The following is a 16,679-nucleotide window of genomic DNA, read 5'->3' on the forward strand; positions in this document are numbered from 1 at the left end:
ATGAGTTAGCTCCTATTAGTTATATATGGAGATAGGTGCTAGTCAAGATGGGATTCATTATCCTAAGTAAATAGGGATAAAATCTTATATTCATTTAATTCTTCTTGATGTTTTAAGTTCCTGGTCAGGACAGATAGACTTAGCCAAAAAAGAGTTTCTAATAAGGAAGTCTAATTAGTCAAGAACTAGAATTAAAAGAGAATATATAATTCAATGCAATTGGAGTTTGACATAAACCAAGACTCCAATTGAAATTGAGATTTTGTAACGGAGAGATTCTACTATATGGCATGCATAACCAAAGGTTCATAGTTTGGAGACATAATTCATTGCTAATTGAGTAGTCATAACACATAACGCTAGATGTCAATTATAACTTAAGAGAAATCAGATGAAATAGGGATTTCATTCTAATTATGGAATGGTTCCAATCTCATTACCAATTAGTTATGAACTGAGTAAGTCACGCACATATAAAAGCATATTGACCAAGACATAATTAGTTTAATTAATTAACTAAAGAGTTCAATTAATTAATTGAATTGACAAATTTATTTTGCAATAAGATTACAAAGTCTCTAGCATGACTTGAAACTAAATTTATCTATCGAAGTCTACAAGTTAATATTTAAAAGGTTTAAATATAAACTTGAAAATAACTAAAGAGTTGAAGATGAAATTTGGAGAATTTAACTTGGTCAAATGTTGACCTCTTTGACTTGGTCTGTGACACCCCTTACCCGTGTACAGTATACCCGAGTAAGTAATGCCACACGGTGTACTGGCACACTCTAATATACCATACTTAATTTGTGTCATGCTTTTGAAGTTAATTTATGAAATATGATTTATTTTAACTATTTATCAAAAGTATTATTCATTTGAGGTTCCGAAGATTTTAAGGAAAATCCGGCGGAGTACCGGCTAAAAATGGAGAAAACAGTTCTTCGGAACCTGTTAAAAACACTTCCAATATACTATTTCATTTATTCTCAACTCCAATATCATCAATAAAACTCAATATCAATATCTCAATAATTTGTCAATTTCAGGTCTCCACAACCTTTTCATTTCTCAAAACATCCCTTTCTCAGGGTTCTCATATATAAACAACCATTAAATGCTCAATTTAATACCATACATGACCATAAATCTTTATTATTTACATGAACCTCAAAATACATTACATAAATCCCAAATACATATGAGAAAATAAAAAGTTAATTACAAAATGACAAAATGACATCTAGTGTCCTACCAATGCAATCGCAGTGACGAGGTGACACGAACATCGAGCGTAATCGCCGGATGGACTCACCCAGTCTGAGGTCTACTGGGCTCACGATCAGGATCTCCAGTACCTACGCGTGGCAAAAGCAACGCGCTAAGCAATAATGCTTAGTGGTGCAATAATAAAATAAAAGAAAATAGCAAGAAAACAAATGTATAGTGAATGTGTATGATTCATTTGTTTGGTATGGTTATATATACATTAATTCAAGAACTTGGTTCATTTCATTCATTTGGTTGCCCAAGTAACCTACACTAGGCGATCGGATCGATAACGGGTAACCGCACTGGGTACCTAGTACTCGCCGCCACACCATCGGTCACATATGTATCTCCCAGGTACAGAATGACTAACAATGTCAGAATAATATCGTGCACAAGGCCAAGTCTCAATACAAAGTCGTAATGGCTAAAAGCCATGAAATCAGAATGGCATTTTTGCCATGTGCGATCTTGCTAACTGAACCCTATTGGCATGCCAAACTATCCAAACCAATCTTGTTAGGTATACTAGGGCATTTGAAACTCTTAAATTTGTCAATTTGTGAATTTCAACTTTTTTGGTGTCACTATTCATCATTGGTCAACAAAAATGTTGACTTTTGGAATAAAAATGTGTACATTGCCTTTGGCACTCCCAACATACCACATTTGGTGTTTAAAACTTGTTGGCATTAAGTGTTAATACCATTTCAAAGTGTAACCCACACAAGCAGAAAATTTCAGTTTTGGTGAGTCAACTTTACTGTTCCATTGGACACAACTGTTGGAATTTGAAGAAATGTAAAACATGAAAGTTGTTCCTTATGTTGTCTAGTTGAATTTTCTTTTTTGAATCACTCCATTTGGAGTTTTGTAGCTCCAGATATGGCTCAAAAACCCAAGCTGTCCGGATATGCATTCTGCAGAAATTTACCATATCTACAGTGCATGAACAAAGAACTTGAGTCACTTGGTTGAATGGGTTCTGGCCATAATTTGGGGTAGGTTCCTTCATGAAAGTTGTTTGTCTATGTCTTAACTTGTTGTTGTAAAATTTCAGGCCAATTGACCAAATCTACAGTGAGTTATGGCCAAATGAACAGCCATCGCTCATTTGGCAAATCTCGCAGAATTCAGTGCAGGGTATCCAGATTGTGGTTGAGTTTTGACCCTTTTGCTTTGGTCTTTTGGGCATGGTTTCTTCAGCAAAAATGTGCCATTATAAGCCTAGTTTCATGTCCAATTGGCCAAACACCAATTGAACTAACACAGCCCAAGTTATGGCTGTGCAAAGGGACTGAATTTTCAGTCCCTATGCTACTGTCCTAGGGCAGATTTCACTTTCACTTTACCCTACCATTTTTCAGTTCTAATTATGGTCAACATATCCAAAATGGTCACTTATTGACCATTAGAGTGTTCTTTAATAGGTTGGTCAGCCAAGTCACTTTTTCATGCCTCAAAACCCTAGTGTCCAAGGCAATTTACCCATAAACCTCCTTTAGCACCCTAGTTAAACATCTAGGTAATTATATAACTTAAATACAATCTCCAACTCATGCTAAGTCCATTAAAAACATTCAAAACACTCCCTTATTGGTTCTTCTTAGAGCTGCCGAAATTGAAGTGTTCATACCCATAGGTTTTTTGTTCATTTAAACTACAAATCTTACTAAGTTCAAGTCCAAAATCATGGAATTAAAGAGTTTAATGGGTATAAGTGCACTAACCTTGTTTGGGCAGAATTTCCAAAGCCCTAAACCTCACTTTTCTTCCTTTCCTTGGCTGCCAAAAGCTTCTCCAAGTGATATGGTCAAGGTTTAATGAAAGGGGTTAGGGTTTAGTGGTGGAAACTCATGGGAAATGGAGGTAATGAAAGAAAATTTTCATGGAGGGAGGAAGAAGAGAGGATCACGTTTTTAAGGAAGAAGAAGAAGAAGAAAGCAGCTGGTTTTTTAATTGTTTAGGTCTTCTTTTATCTCTTTATTAGTTAGTCAAATAATGGCTAAATTTTGATTGGTCATAGTTTTTCTTAATGACATCATAATTCCCATTTACTTACTTTTCTTCTTACTTTTGTTTTCTTATTTTCATTTCTCATTTTTAATAAATTTTTCATCAACATTAATTCATATTTTATGTCATATTAATTATTTACTCAACTGGACAAGTCGGCCAAAAATCACCTCGGAAGGCGAAATGACCAAAATGCCCTCCGTTTGGCTTAACGGGTCAAAATCGTCTGTACCGATTGAAAAATTTTTCTAGGTATTTTCTTGGCATTCTAATGCCATGGGAACCTCAATTACCCTTCTCTGGAGTCCCAAAAATTATTTTATAATTTTTCCCCCGGGTCTAGGGCTCCTCGTTGCGAGAACCGCAACTTCCCTCCGGTTACCCATCGCTTGGGCACCGGCTCGTTTTGCTTGGTTGTATTTTATTTCTAAAATTTTTACTAAGTGTTTCTTATTAATATTTGAGTTAATTATGGTTCTCGAATTTAATTTTAATATTTTTCCGGACATTCTAGCTGTCCGGACTGATACCGGTCACTGGAACAGTAGAATGTACGGAGTGGTTACCGGGAGGGTGTTACAACTCTTCCCCTCTAATTTAAATTTCGTCCTCGAAATTTACCTGATGCAAACAGTTGAGGGAACTGTTGCCTCATCATCTCTTCACTTTCCCAAGTTGCTTCCTCGGTGTTGTGGTGCCTCCAAAGCACTTTCACCAATGGAATCTGTTTGTTCCTCAACTCTTTCACTTCCCGAGCTAGGATCCGTAGAGGTTCTTCTTCATATGTCAAATCCGGTTGTATTTCAATTTCTTCTCTGGAGATGACATGTGAAGGGTCTGAGCGGTATCTTCTGAGCATGGATACATGGAACACATTGTGGATCTTGTCCAGCTCTGGAGGTAAAGCTAGCCCATAGGCCACTGGACCCACACGTTCAATAACTTCATATGGGCCAATAAACCTAGGGCTCAACTTACCTTTTCTTCCAAACCTCAACACTTTCTTCCATGGTGACACCTTGAGGAACACTTTTTCGCCAACCACATATTTTATTTCTTTCCTCTTCAGGTCGGCATAAGATTTCTGTCTGTCTGAGGCAACCTTTAAGTTGGCTTTGATTGATTTCACCTTCTCCTCTCACTGTTTCACTGTGTCCGCCCTACCGCTTTGTTCGCCAATTCAGTCCAAAGACACCGAGTTCTACATTTTCTCCCATACAAGGCTTCATATGGGGCCATTTGGATGCTAGCTTGATAGCTATTGTTGTATGCGACTCGCTGCTGGGAGATATCTATCCCAACTTCCTCAAACTCAATGACACAACTCCTCAAAGATATCCTCAAGGACTGACATATATTTCGTGTTATTGTCATCATTTTAGTTCAATATTTGTATCAATTTCATGGGTTTCAATTGTTTACCTGGATTACTCTTTCGGATTGCCCATCCGTCTGAGGATGGAATGCTGTGCTGAAGTGGAGTTGTGTACCCAAGGACTCATGTAACTTCTTCCAGAATCTCGATGTGAACCTTGGGTCTCGGCCGATATAATGGAAAGTGGGATTCCATGCTCTAACTATCTCACCGATATACACCGCTAACCTCTCCAAAGGAGTAGTCACCCTAATCGGCAGAAAGTGTCTTGACTTCGCTACCTATCCACTATTACCCATGCCGCATCATATTTCTTCCGGGTGAGAGGTAGACCACTTACAAAATCCATGGTGACCGATCCCATTTCCATTCGGTATGCGATAGGTCAGTAGCAAACCCGATGGAACTTGATGTTCTCGCTTGACTTGCCGACATGTCAAGCATTTAGTCACATAGTCGCTATGTCTTTCTTCATACTGTGCCACCAATATCAAGCTTGTGTCATGATACATCTTTGTACTTCCTGGGTGTATAGCATATACACTAGTGTGTGCCTCTTTTAGAATACTAGCTTTCAATTCCCCATCATCTGGTACACACAGTCTTCCTTTGTAATACAGACACCCATCTGCTTTCATCACATAATCGCTTGCTTTTCCCTCCGAGACCTTGCTCATAATAGCCATTAACGTCTCATCTACCTTCTGCCCATCTAAAATCTGCTGTAGCAGGTTTGTCCTCACTTGCAACTCAGCTAACATAGCTCCATCTCGACTCAAAGTTAGACGGGGATTCAATGATCTCAAAGTCGCATGGATTTTCTCGCTCAAAGCATCCGCAACTACATTTGCCTTCCTGTGATGGTAGTCAATTACACTCATAATCCTTTAGGAACTCAATCCATCGCCTCTGTCTAAGGTTGAGCTCCTTCAGGTTGGCAAATATTTCACCTTTTGTGGTCCTGGTAAATGTAGCACTTTTCACCATACAAGTAATGCCTCCATATCTTCAAGCATAAGATAATTGCTGCAAGCTCTAGATCATGGGTAGGGTAGTTCTGTTCATGTGGCCTCAACTGCCTGGAGGCATAGGCGATCACTTTCCCCTCTTGCATCAATACACACCCTAACCCATTATAAGAGGCATCACTGTAGACCACAAAGTCCTTTCCTGACACTGGCTGTGTTAACACTGGTGCCTCACAACATAGCCTTCAACCTCTCAAAACTGGTCCGACATTTGTCATTCCATCCAAATCGACATTCTTGTGTAACAACTTGGTCATTGGAGCGGCTATTAGGGAAAATCCTTCACAAATCTTCTCAGAATACCCACTAGCCCCAAGAAGCTTCGACTTCACTGTGTTTCTGGGAGGTTTCCATTCCATCACTGCTTCTATTTTCTTGGGATCCACCCTAATCCCATCAGCTGACACTATGTGTCCAAGGAATGCAATCTCATTCAGCCAAAAGTCACACTTGGACAACTTAGCATACAGCTTCTTTTCCGTAGGGTTTGCAGAACAATCCTCAAATGTTCATCATGTTCTTCCCTGGTCTTGGAGTACACCAGAATGTCATCAATAAAAACCACTATGAACCGATCTAGGTATGGATGGAAGATACGGTTCATAAGGTCCATGAACGCCTTGGTGCATTTGTTAGGCCAAAGGGCATCACGAAACTCATAATGCCCATACCGGTCCCGAATGCGCCTTGGGCACATCTACATCTTTCACCCTCACCGATGATACCGATCGAGATCAATCTTAGAAAATACTCGCTTCCCTTCAACCGATCAAACAGATCATCAATTCTAGGCAACGGATACTTGTTCTTCATAAATCACTTTATTCAACTGCCGGTAATCAAAACATAGCCTCAAAGTCCCATCCTTCTTCTTTACAAACAGAACTCGAGATCCCCTTGGTGAAACACTGGGGCGTATAAACCACTAATCAAGCAACTCTTGCAACCGAAGTTTTCAACTCCCTCAATTCAAGAGGTGCCATCCTATAAGGAGCAATGGAAATGGGTGTTGTACCGGCAGTTGTCTCAATAGCAAATTCGACTTCCCTTTCTCGTGGCAAACTGTGCAACTCTTCAGAAATACTGGGAAGTCTCTCACTGTGGGTATGTCACTCAAGTTTGGCTTAGCCTAGTATCCACCACATGTGCTAGGTAGGCTTCACACCTTTTCTCATCATTCTTCTTGCAACGTGGTGAGATGACATTGGACAAGAAATCATCCCTTTCCCCACAATCGTGATCTCATTACCCTCGTGGGTTTTCAAAGAAATTCTCTTCAATTTGCAATCAACTATTGCTCGATGACGTGACAACCACCCATTCCCAAAATCACGTCAAACTCATGGAAAGGTAACTCAATCAAGTCTGCCAAGAATTCATACCCTTGAATCCTTAACGGGCAACCTTTATATACCTTATTCACCACTACACTGTGGCCCAATGGATTAGTGACTAGAATGTCTTGGTCACTCTCCCCTACTAGTATCCCCCTTTCTACGGGTAAGTTGATGCAAATATAGGAATGAGTGGATCCTGGATCCACCAATGCATGCACAGGTGTAGTGTAGAGGGAGAACGCACTCGATGACGCCCGGCATCTTGCTCCTCCCGAGCTCGTGGCATAATTTCTGGCGTGGTCCGTTATCCGCCTCTCGCTGCTCGATGTAGGCCTCTGAGATGGTCCCACAGCTTCGGATTTACCCGACCTTCTACCTCTCTGTGGTGCAGGGGCAGGTCTGTCTGCTTGTGTCGGAGCAGCTGTAGTAGTTCTGCATGGGCAGTTTCTCAGTTGATGTTCTGTCGACCCACATCTCAAGCAAGCACCAGTCACTCTCCAGCACTCCCCCTTATGCCATTTCTGACAGTGTGGACACGCAGAAGATGCTGGGGCTGGTCCCCTGAACCCCATCCCTGGAGAGCTGCCCACTGATGGTGTGGACAGACCTCTCCTAGGGGTGAAGTGTGGTCTGGGCCCCTGAGACTGACCCTGACCCTGTGGCTAAGCTGAACTTTGTGCAGGAGGACCCTTGAACTTCTTCCCTGATGTAGGAGCTGAACTCGACTGACCCGGTCCCCTCTTCTGCTGTCTCTCTCTTCTAGTCCACTCACTAATTCTCACTTTTTCAACCTTTATGGCAGCTTCCACTAACTTGGTAAATTCTGTGATTCCCAAGGCAGTGAGCTGAATCTTGATGTTGTCATTTAGTCCCTCTTCAAATCTCTTGCATCTTTCAGCTTCATTAGGGACTATCTCCCTTCCATATCGGCTCAATCGGACAAATTCCTTCTCATATTCAGCCACGGACAATTGTCTCTGCCTCAGGTTAATAAATTCTCTTCTTCTCTCTTCCAGATATACAGTACCCACATACTTCTTCTTGAACTCAGAGAGAAAGAAATCCCAAGTTACAGCTTCTGGCTGCACTTCACTGGACACTGTGTCCCACCACTCATAAGCATCATCTTGTAGCAAAGAGATGGCAGCTTCCGTGTTTTGCTCGAGTGCGGTGGAGTTGTTTTAGACTTTGCCTATTCTGCTCAACCAATTCTACCGCAATGAGTCATTTTCTCTCTTACCATAGAAGTCCACAGCTCCAAACTTTCTTAGCCTCTCCAAGTGTGATTTCTGCTATGGAGCTGGTGGTGGTGGTGGTGCTGGCATTACCCCGGCCATTTGTCTAAAGAAGTCGGCCATTTGTTGGAACATGGCTCGTGGAGGCCGAGCAGTGCTCGCTTGAGCCGGGCGGAGCGCATTCTCTCATGCCCCAGGCCTCACCGCTGCAGTGGAGCATGACTCTCCACTTCCTCCTCAACGGCTCTCTGAGATGAAGGATCCATATCCTATTCAAAATAAGAAAGATAAACAGATCTGCGTTAGTGTCACCTTGACTCTTACAAATGCAATGCATGGTATGGACTCAATCTAGGCCCAGAAACACCTAAATCGTGCTCTGATACCACTAAATGTGACACCCCTTACCCGTACAAGATACCCGAGTAAGTAATGCCACACGTGAATCGCACACTCTAATATACCTTACATAATTTGTGTCATGCTTTTGAAGTTAATTTATGAAATATGATTTATTTTAACTATTTATCAAAAGTATTATTCATTTGAGGTTCCGAAGATTTTAAGGAAAATCCGGCTAAAAATGTAGAAAACAGTTCTTCGGAAACTGTTAAAAACACTTCCAATATACTATTTCATTCATTCTCAACTCCAATATCATCAATAAAACTCAATATCAATATCTCAATAATTTGTCAATTTCAGGTCTCCACAACCTTTTCATTTCTCAAAACATCCCTTTCTCAGGGTTCTCATATATAAACAACCATTAAATGCTCAATTTAATACCATACATGACCATAAATCTTTATTATTTACATGAACCTCAAAATACATTACATAAATCCAAAATACAGATGAGAAAAAAAAAAGTTAATTACAAAATGACAAAATGACAACTAGTGTCCTAACAATGAACAGCAGGTGACTATGTGACACGGACACGGAGCAGACCTGCCGGATGGACTCACCCAGTCAGAGGTCTACTGGGCTCACGATCAGGATCTCCAGATTACGCTGCGTGGCAAAGCAACGCGCTAAGCAATAATGCTTAGTGGTGCAATAATAAAATAAAAGAAAATAGCAAGAAAACAAATGTATAGTGAATGTGTATGATTCATTTGTTTGGTATGGTTATATATACATTAATTCAGTAACTTGGTTCATTTCATTCATTTGGTTGCCCAAGTAACCTACACTAGGCGATCGGATGGATAACGGTAAATTGAACCGGGTACCTAGTACCTCGGCCGTCACACCATCGGTCACATATGTATCTCCGGCAGTAAATGTAATAGCTAACAATGTCAGAATAATATCGTGCACAAGGCTAAGTCTCAATACAAAGTCAAAATGGCTAAAAGCCATGAAATCACAGAATGGCATTTTTGCCATGTGCAGTACTGCTAACTGAACCCTATTGGCATGCCAAACTATCCAAACCAATCTTGTTAGGTATACTAGGGCATTTGAAACTCTTAAATTTGTCAATTTGTGAATTTCAACTTTTTTGGTGTCACTATTCATCATTGGTCAACAAAAATGTTGACTTTTGGAATAAAAATGTGTACATTGCCTTTGGCACTCCCAACATACCACATTTGGTGTTTAAAACTTGTTGGCATTAAGTGTTAATACCATTTCAAAGTGTAACCCACACAAGCAGAAAATTTCAGTTTTGGTGAGTCAACTTTACTGTTCCATTGGACACTGTTACTGTTGGAATTTGAAGAAATGTAAAACATGAAAGTTGTTCCTTATGTTGTCTAGTTGAATTTCCTTTTTTGAATCACTCCATTTGGAGTTTTGTAGCTCCAGATATGGCTCAAAAACCCAAGCTGTCCGGATATGCATTCTGCAGAAATTTACCATATCTACAGTGCATGAACAGTAATTTGAGTCACTTGGTTGAATGGGATTTGGCCATAATTTGGGGTAGGTTCCTTCATGAAAGTTGTTTGTCTATGTCTTAACTTGTTGCTGTAAAAATTTCAGGCCAATTGACCAAATCTACAGTGAGTTATGGCCAAATGAACAGTTACTGTTCATTTGGCAAATTCTGCAGAATTCAGTGCAGGGTATCCGGATTGTGGTTGAGTTTTGACCCTTTTGCTTTGGTCTTTTGGGCATGGTTTCTTCAGCAAAAATGTGCCATTATAAGCCTAGTTTCATGTCCAATTAGCCAAACACCAATTGGACTAACACAGCTCAAGTTATGGCTGTGCAAAGGGACTGAATTTTCAGTCCCTATGCTGCTGTCCTAGGGCAGATTTCACTTTCACTTTACCCTACCATTTTTCAGTTCTAATTATGGTCAACATATCCAAAATGGTCACTTATTGACCATTAGAGTGTTCTTTAATAGGTTGGTCAGCCAAGTCACTTTTTCATGCCTCAAAACCCTAGTGTCCAAAGCAATTTACCCATAAACCTCCTTTAGCACCCTAGTTAAACATCTAGGTAATTATATAACTTAAATACAATCTCCAACTCATGCTAAGTCCATTAAAAACATTCAAAACACTCCCTTATTGGTTCTTCTTAGGGCTGCCGAAATTGAAGTGTTCATACCCATAGGTTTTTTGTTCATTTAAACTACAAATCTTACTAAGTTCAAGTCCAAAATCATGGAATTAAAGAGTTTAATGGGTATAAGTGCACTAACCTTGTTTGGGCAGAATTTCCAAAGCCCTAAACCTCACTTTTCTTCCTTTCCTTGGCTGCCAAAAGCTTCTCCAAGTGATATGGTCAAGGTTTAATGAAAGGGGTTAGGGTTTAGTGGTGGAAACTCATGGGAAATGGAGGTAATGAAAGAAAATTTTCATGGAGGGAGGAAGAAGAGAGGATCACGTTTTTAAGGAAGAAGAAGAAGAAGAAAGCAGCTGGTTTTTAAATGTGTTAGTTCTTCTAATAACTCTATATTAGTTAGTCAAATAATGGCTAAATTTTGATTGGTCATAGTTTTTCTTAATGACATCATAATTCCCATTTACTTACTTTTCTTCTTACTTTTGTTTTCTTATTTTCATTTCTCATTTTTAATAAATTTTTCATCAACATTAATTCATATTTTATGTCATATTAATTATTTACTCAACTGGACAAGTCGGCCAAAAATCACCTCGGAAGGCGAAATGACCAAAATGCCCTCTGTTTGGCTTAATGGGTCAAAATCGTCTGTACCGATTGAAAAATTTTTCTAGGTATTTTCTTGGCATTCTAATGCCATGGGAACCTCAATTACCCTTCTCTGGAGTCCCAAAAATTATTTTATAATTTTTCCCCCGGGTCTAGGGCTCCTCGTTGCGAGAACCGCAACTTCCCTCCGATTACCCATCGCTTGGGCACCTACTGCTTTTGCTTGGTTGTATTTTATTTCTAAAATTTTTACTAAGTGTTTCTTATTAATATTTGAGTTAATTATGGTTCCCGACTTTAATTTTAATATTTTTCCGGACGTTCTAGCTGTCCGGACCGACACCGGTCATCGGAACAGTAGAATGTACGGAGTGGTTACCGGGAGGGTGTTACATGGTCAAAGTTTAACACTTTAACTTGGTCAATGAAAGACTATAATTAATTAATTAATGATGATTAATTAATTAATCTTAGCATAATTAATGATGATTAATTAAGGCTTAATTTCTTGATTAACAATTAGTGGTGATAAATGGTCAAATGAGAATTGGACAAGAGTTTTGATTATCCAATTAGAATTCAATATTTGCTCACTAATATTAATAAAGATATTTAAGTTGGGATAAGAAAAAATAAACTAAGTCTTCTTCCTCTTCCTTATGCCAGCCACCCTTGGTCTCTCTCCTTCTCCATAGTTTCATCCTCATCCTTGATGAAATTCAAGAACACAAGTTGTTGTCTTCTTGAATTAAACCCTTAGAGAAAGTGTTTCTCTCTTACTTCCAATAAGAAAATCATAAGAACACAATATACTCTTCCTCCCTTCTTCTTGCCTGCCATACTTTTAAAGAATTTGGGATAGTTAGTGGTTGTTCAAGGTATTCTTGGTCAAGTGCTTGCATGGACAAGCTAGAGAATTGGGAGTCTTCACTGCTCGGATTAAGGTGGAATTGGTTGATTCTGTGTCTTAAAGGGTATGTGATCTCTAAAATCCTAGTTAGGTTTAATTTGGGAAAAATGTTTCCCAATTGAAATTTGGCTTATCTTGGACTTAAAGCATGATTTAGTGTGACTAAATATTTAATTTTTCAATAGCTAAATATGGTAGCATGATGCATGAAACTCTAGCTTAAGAAAAATTTCAAATTGCTAAATTCTGCACCTCTTGTGGAATTGTTCCTTCAATTGGTGCATATCTCTTTCAATTGGTATCAGAGCCATCCTAATTTTCCATTGGGAACATTATACATGTTATAGGAAGCATAGGACCATGTCAGGTTGTATAGGATGTGACTTGAACATAAGTTATTTCAAGGTGAAAATTGAAGTGTGTGTAGGGCACTATTCAACATTTTAGTTTGACCAAAATTTGGCCTTTTGCATACATTTTTATTTTTTTTTATTTGACTTTATTTATGGCCTTAGACATAAATATAATGATGTTTAAAACCATTGGATAGCAAGAAAAATCACAAATTTTGAGTGAAGTACCATTATGCCAAGGTGAAAAGTCCATAGGGCAAGTGATGTGATCAAGGTGTTTTTACCAACTTTTGTGAATTTTTTTGATAATTGAATTTGCATATGACATGTATATGAATGTGATTCATGAATGATTAGGTTAATTTTGAATATATGATATTTAGGATTAACATGTATATTCAAGTGTTGAATGTATGAATTGCCATGATGGATGATCATGGACTTTAGGAGACCATTGTGAATGAGTTCTTATTCAATTCTATGGAATGTAATAATTAATTTTAATTTTTTAAGGATTGTATCATAAATTGTTGTGATAGTCTCTTAGGTTGTACATTCATTTATTTGAGCTTGTATGCTCAATTTCAATGTAATTTCACCTTGGTATGCCAAGGATAAATGTTGTAATTGGCTTAGTGAACTTACAAGATGGAATAAAGCCTAAAATAATGATGGAGATCAGTGGGAGCACAACACTTCAAGAGATGAAGAATTGTGATCAAACTGCAATTAGATGGATGTTAACCTAGGATGCCCTGAATTCAATTCTTGTGGCTAGGATTGAATTCTCATAGAACAGTCCATGATCATGTCTTTTACATTACCATTGAATAAATATATGTATGTGATATATATTTTCATGATGTGTATGAGATATACATAAAAATGGTTAATATGCAAAGTGAGACCTAATAGTAATTAGGGCAGCCCACTAAATCTTCTAACAAAATGATTAAGTTAGTAATGGTGAATTTTGGAAATTGCACCATGGGCCTCCACTAAGGCAATTACTTTGAGAAATTGTAAGCACTTGCATTATTGGCTATGGTTCCATAGGAATAATGCATTTGATCTAAAAGATGTTCTTGAAAGTAATTATTAAGCATGTGATGTTTTAAGTATGTACATACTTTAGTGGCCAATAACAGATGTGCCTAAGGTCATTAAGGTTCAAATTTGCATACTTGCTGACTCAGTGGGCTCAACTTAACTAATGCAAAATAAACCAATAATGGATGTGCCTGAGGTTTTGAGCATTAGGGGCCAAATAATTGATTGAGCCTCACATGAGATGTGATGAGCAAAGAGTTTTTCACTTGTAGATTGTTATGAGTCTAATAATGGATGTGCTTGAGGATGATTAACAAGTCTATAAGAATTCAATCACCCACTAGAAATTCATCCCAACTTTAATTTCCATTTATATTTTAGAAGTGTAGGAATCACTAATTAGTGGGAGGACCAATTTGATTAAAAGATCATAATCATTTTGGTAAATTACATTATACAATTACTAATTAAATCTTATTATTTTCTACAGTGTATAATCTAATACAATGAGCACACAACAACCACCACCATCCTACATTCTAGTAGGCATATTAAACCATAATAGGTTGACTGGTCCTAACTTTTATGATTAGCTAAGAAACCTAAAACTTGTCCTTAATCTAGAACGTATTGGATATATTTTAGATTCGAAATTTCCTGGTCCCTGGCCTCCTGGGCCATCTCAAGAGAAACTTGATACATTGCGCAGGTGGAAGGAGCATGATATGAGAGCAAGGTGCTACATGTTGGCATCCATGACAAATAAATTGCAGAAACAGCATGAAAAGATGCAAAGTGCATCTGAAATCCTCTCTCACCTGTAAGAGTTGTATGGTGAATATAGTAGAAATGCCATATTTGAGATATCTAGGCAACTATTTAGAATGAGGATGTCAAAAGGATAAAATGTTGAAGATCATGTCCACAAGATGATCGGGCTTATAGAGCAGCTGGAGGATCTTGACTTTACCATGGATTTCCAACTGTAAACGGAGTTGATCCTTCAATCCTTGCTAGAGTCTTTTGGGAATTTTATTACAAATTTTCATATGACAAAACAAGAGTGCACCTTAGCTAGTTTATTAAACATGCTTGTTATTGCCCAAAAGAATATGCCGGGCAATAAAGAAAAGGAGGTGGCTTTGGTTGCATCTTCCTCTTTTGTTGGAAAGTCCAAGAAGAAGAAGGGTATCAAGAAAAAGAAATCTCCTGTTCCATGACCATATAAGAAAATAGCAAAAGACCAAAGCTGAGCAAGGCAAAGAAAAGTGTTTCCATTACCAAAAAGAAGGGTATTAGAAAAGAAACTGCCCAGAATATTTAGCAACTCTAAAGGACAAGAAGGATAAGCCTTCTGAAGCTATGTCTATTTCTTGTATTTAGATTCAGATCATACTCCTAGTTCATCTACAGCTTGAGTTTTAAATATTGGTGCTAGTTCTCAGATATATTTTGATATGCAGGAACTAGCAAGCAGTAGCAGCTTGCAAGCTCAAGATGTTAGACTCAGAATTGGCAATGGAGCAATGGTTGCAGCCTTAGCCATAGGGTCTAAATCTTTGTATTTTTCTAAACATGTTTTGTATTTAGATAATGTATTATATGTACCTGATGCTTTCAAAAACATCATCTTTGTATCTTGTTTGACTAGAAATGGATACAAATTTCAGTTTGTAAATGATGTTTGCAATATTTATTTTGGAAATAATATTGTTGGCATAGGTTATATGCATGATGGACTTTATTATTTAGATAATAATGATAAATACAAAACCACGACAAGCAATCAAAATCAATTTAATGCCATAATGAAAACTAACTCTAGTCCAAAACATTTTTGGCACTTAAGATTAGGTCATGTTGCAGAAGATAGGATTGCAAAATTGAAGAAAATGAGGATTTTATCTTCATTAGGTTTTGAACCTACTCCAACTTGTGAATCCTACCTTCAAGGTAAAATGACTCAATCTCCCATTTTTGGACAAGGGTTGAGGGCTGAAAATATTTTGAAACTAATACATTGTGATGTATATAGTCTATTTAAAGAAATAGCAAGAGGTGGTTATCATTACTTCATTACCTTTATCAATGATAAATCTAGGTATGGGTATTTGTATTTGATGAAATACAAATATGAATTCTTTAAAAAGTTCAAATAATTTAAATTTAAAGTAGAAAATTAAATAGGAAAAAGTATTAAAATTCTTTGATTAGATCGATGAAGTGAATACTTAAGTACTGAATTTAAAGAGTTCCTAAAGGAACATGACATTATTTCTCAATTGACTCCGTCAGGAACGCTAAAATTAAATGGTGTATCTAAAAGGAGAAACTATACCCTATTAGATATGGTACGCAGTATAATGAGCTATACAGATTTTCCAATCTCCTTTTGGGGATTTGCATTGCAAACAACTTTACACATTCTTAACAGTGTTTCATCAAAATTAGTCTCTTCCACTCCCTATGAGATATGGCATGGAAGACAACCGAGTCTTAAGCATGTTAAGATTTGGGGTTATCCAGCTTATATTAAAAAGCTAAAAACTGATAAATTAGAAACAAAATCTAGAAAGGGACGATTGGTTGTATCCAAAAGATTGTTTTGTATATTATTTCTATTTGCCAACATCATAAAAAGTTGGGATAAGTAGGGATGCCATTTTTCTTAAACAATAACTTATTCAAGAAGACGGTAAAAGAAAGCAAATAGAATTGGAATTAGAGAATTTTGATCAACCAACAAATCAAATGGATATAGATCCATGCACTCAACCTGAACCTATTGATGATGCATCCACTTCACTTCTTCGTAGATCAACCAGAATATCTTATCCACCAAAGAGATATGGTTTCCTTTATGAGAATAAACAAGAGTTGTTTATTCATGAAGAAATAGATCATGGAGATGATTCTTTAACCTATAAAGAAGCTACATCAGATATAAATTCTTCTAAATGGATCG

This window comes from Hevea brasiliensis, chromosome 12 (assembly GCF_030052815.1).
Source record: "Hevea brasiliensis isolate MT/VB/25A 57/8 chromosome 12, ASM3005281v1, whole genome shotgun sequence".
Classification (NCBI taxonomy): Eukaryota; Viridiplantae; Streptophyta; class Magnoliopsida; order Malpighiales; family Euphorbiaceae; genus Hevea; species Hevea brasiliensis.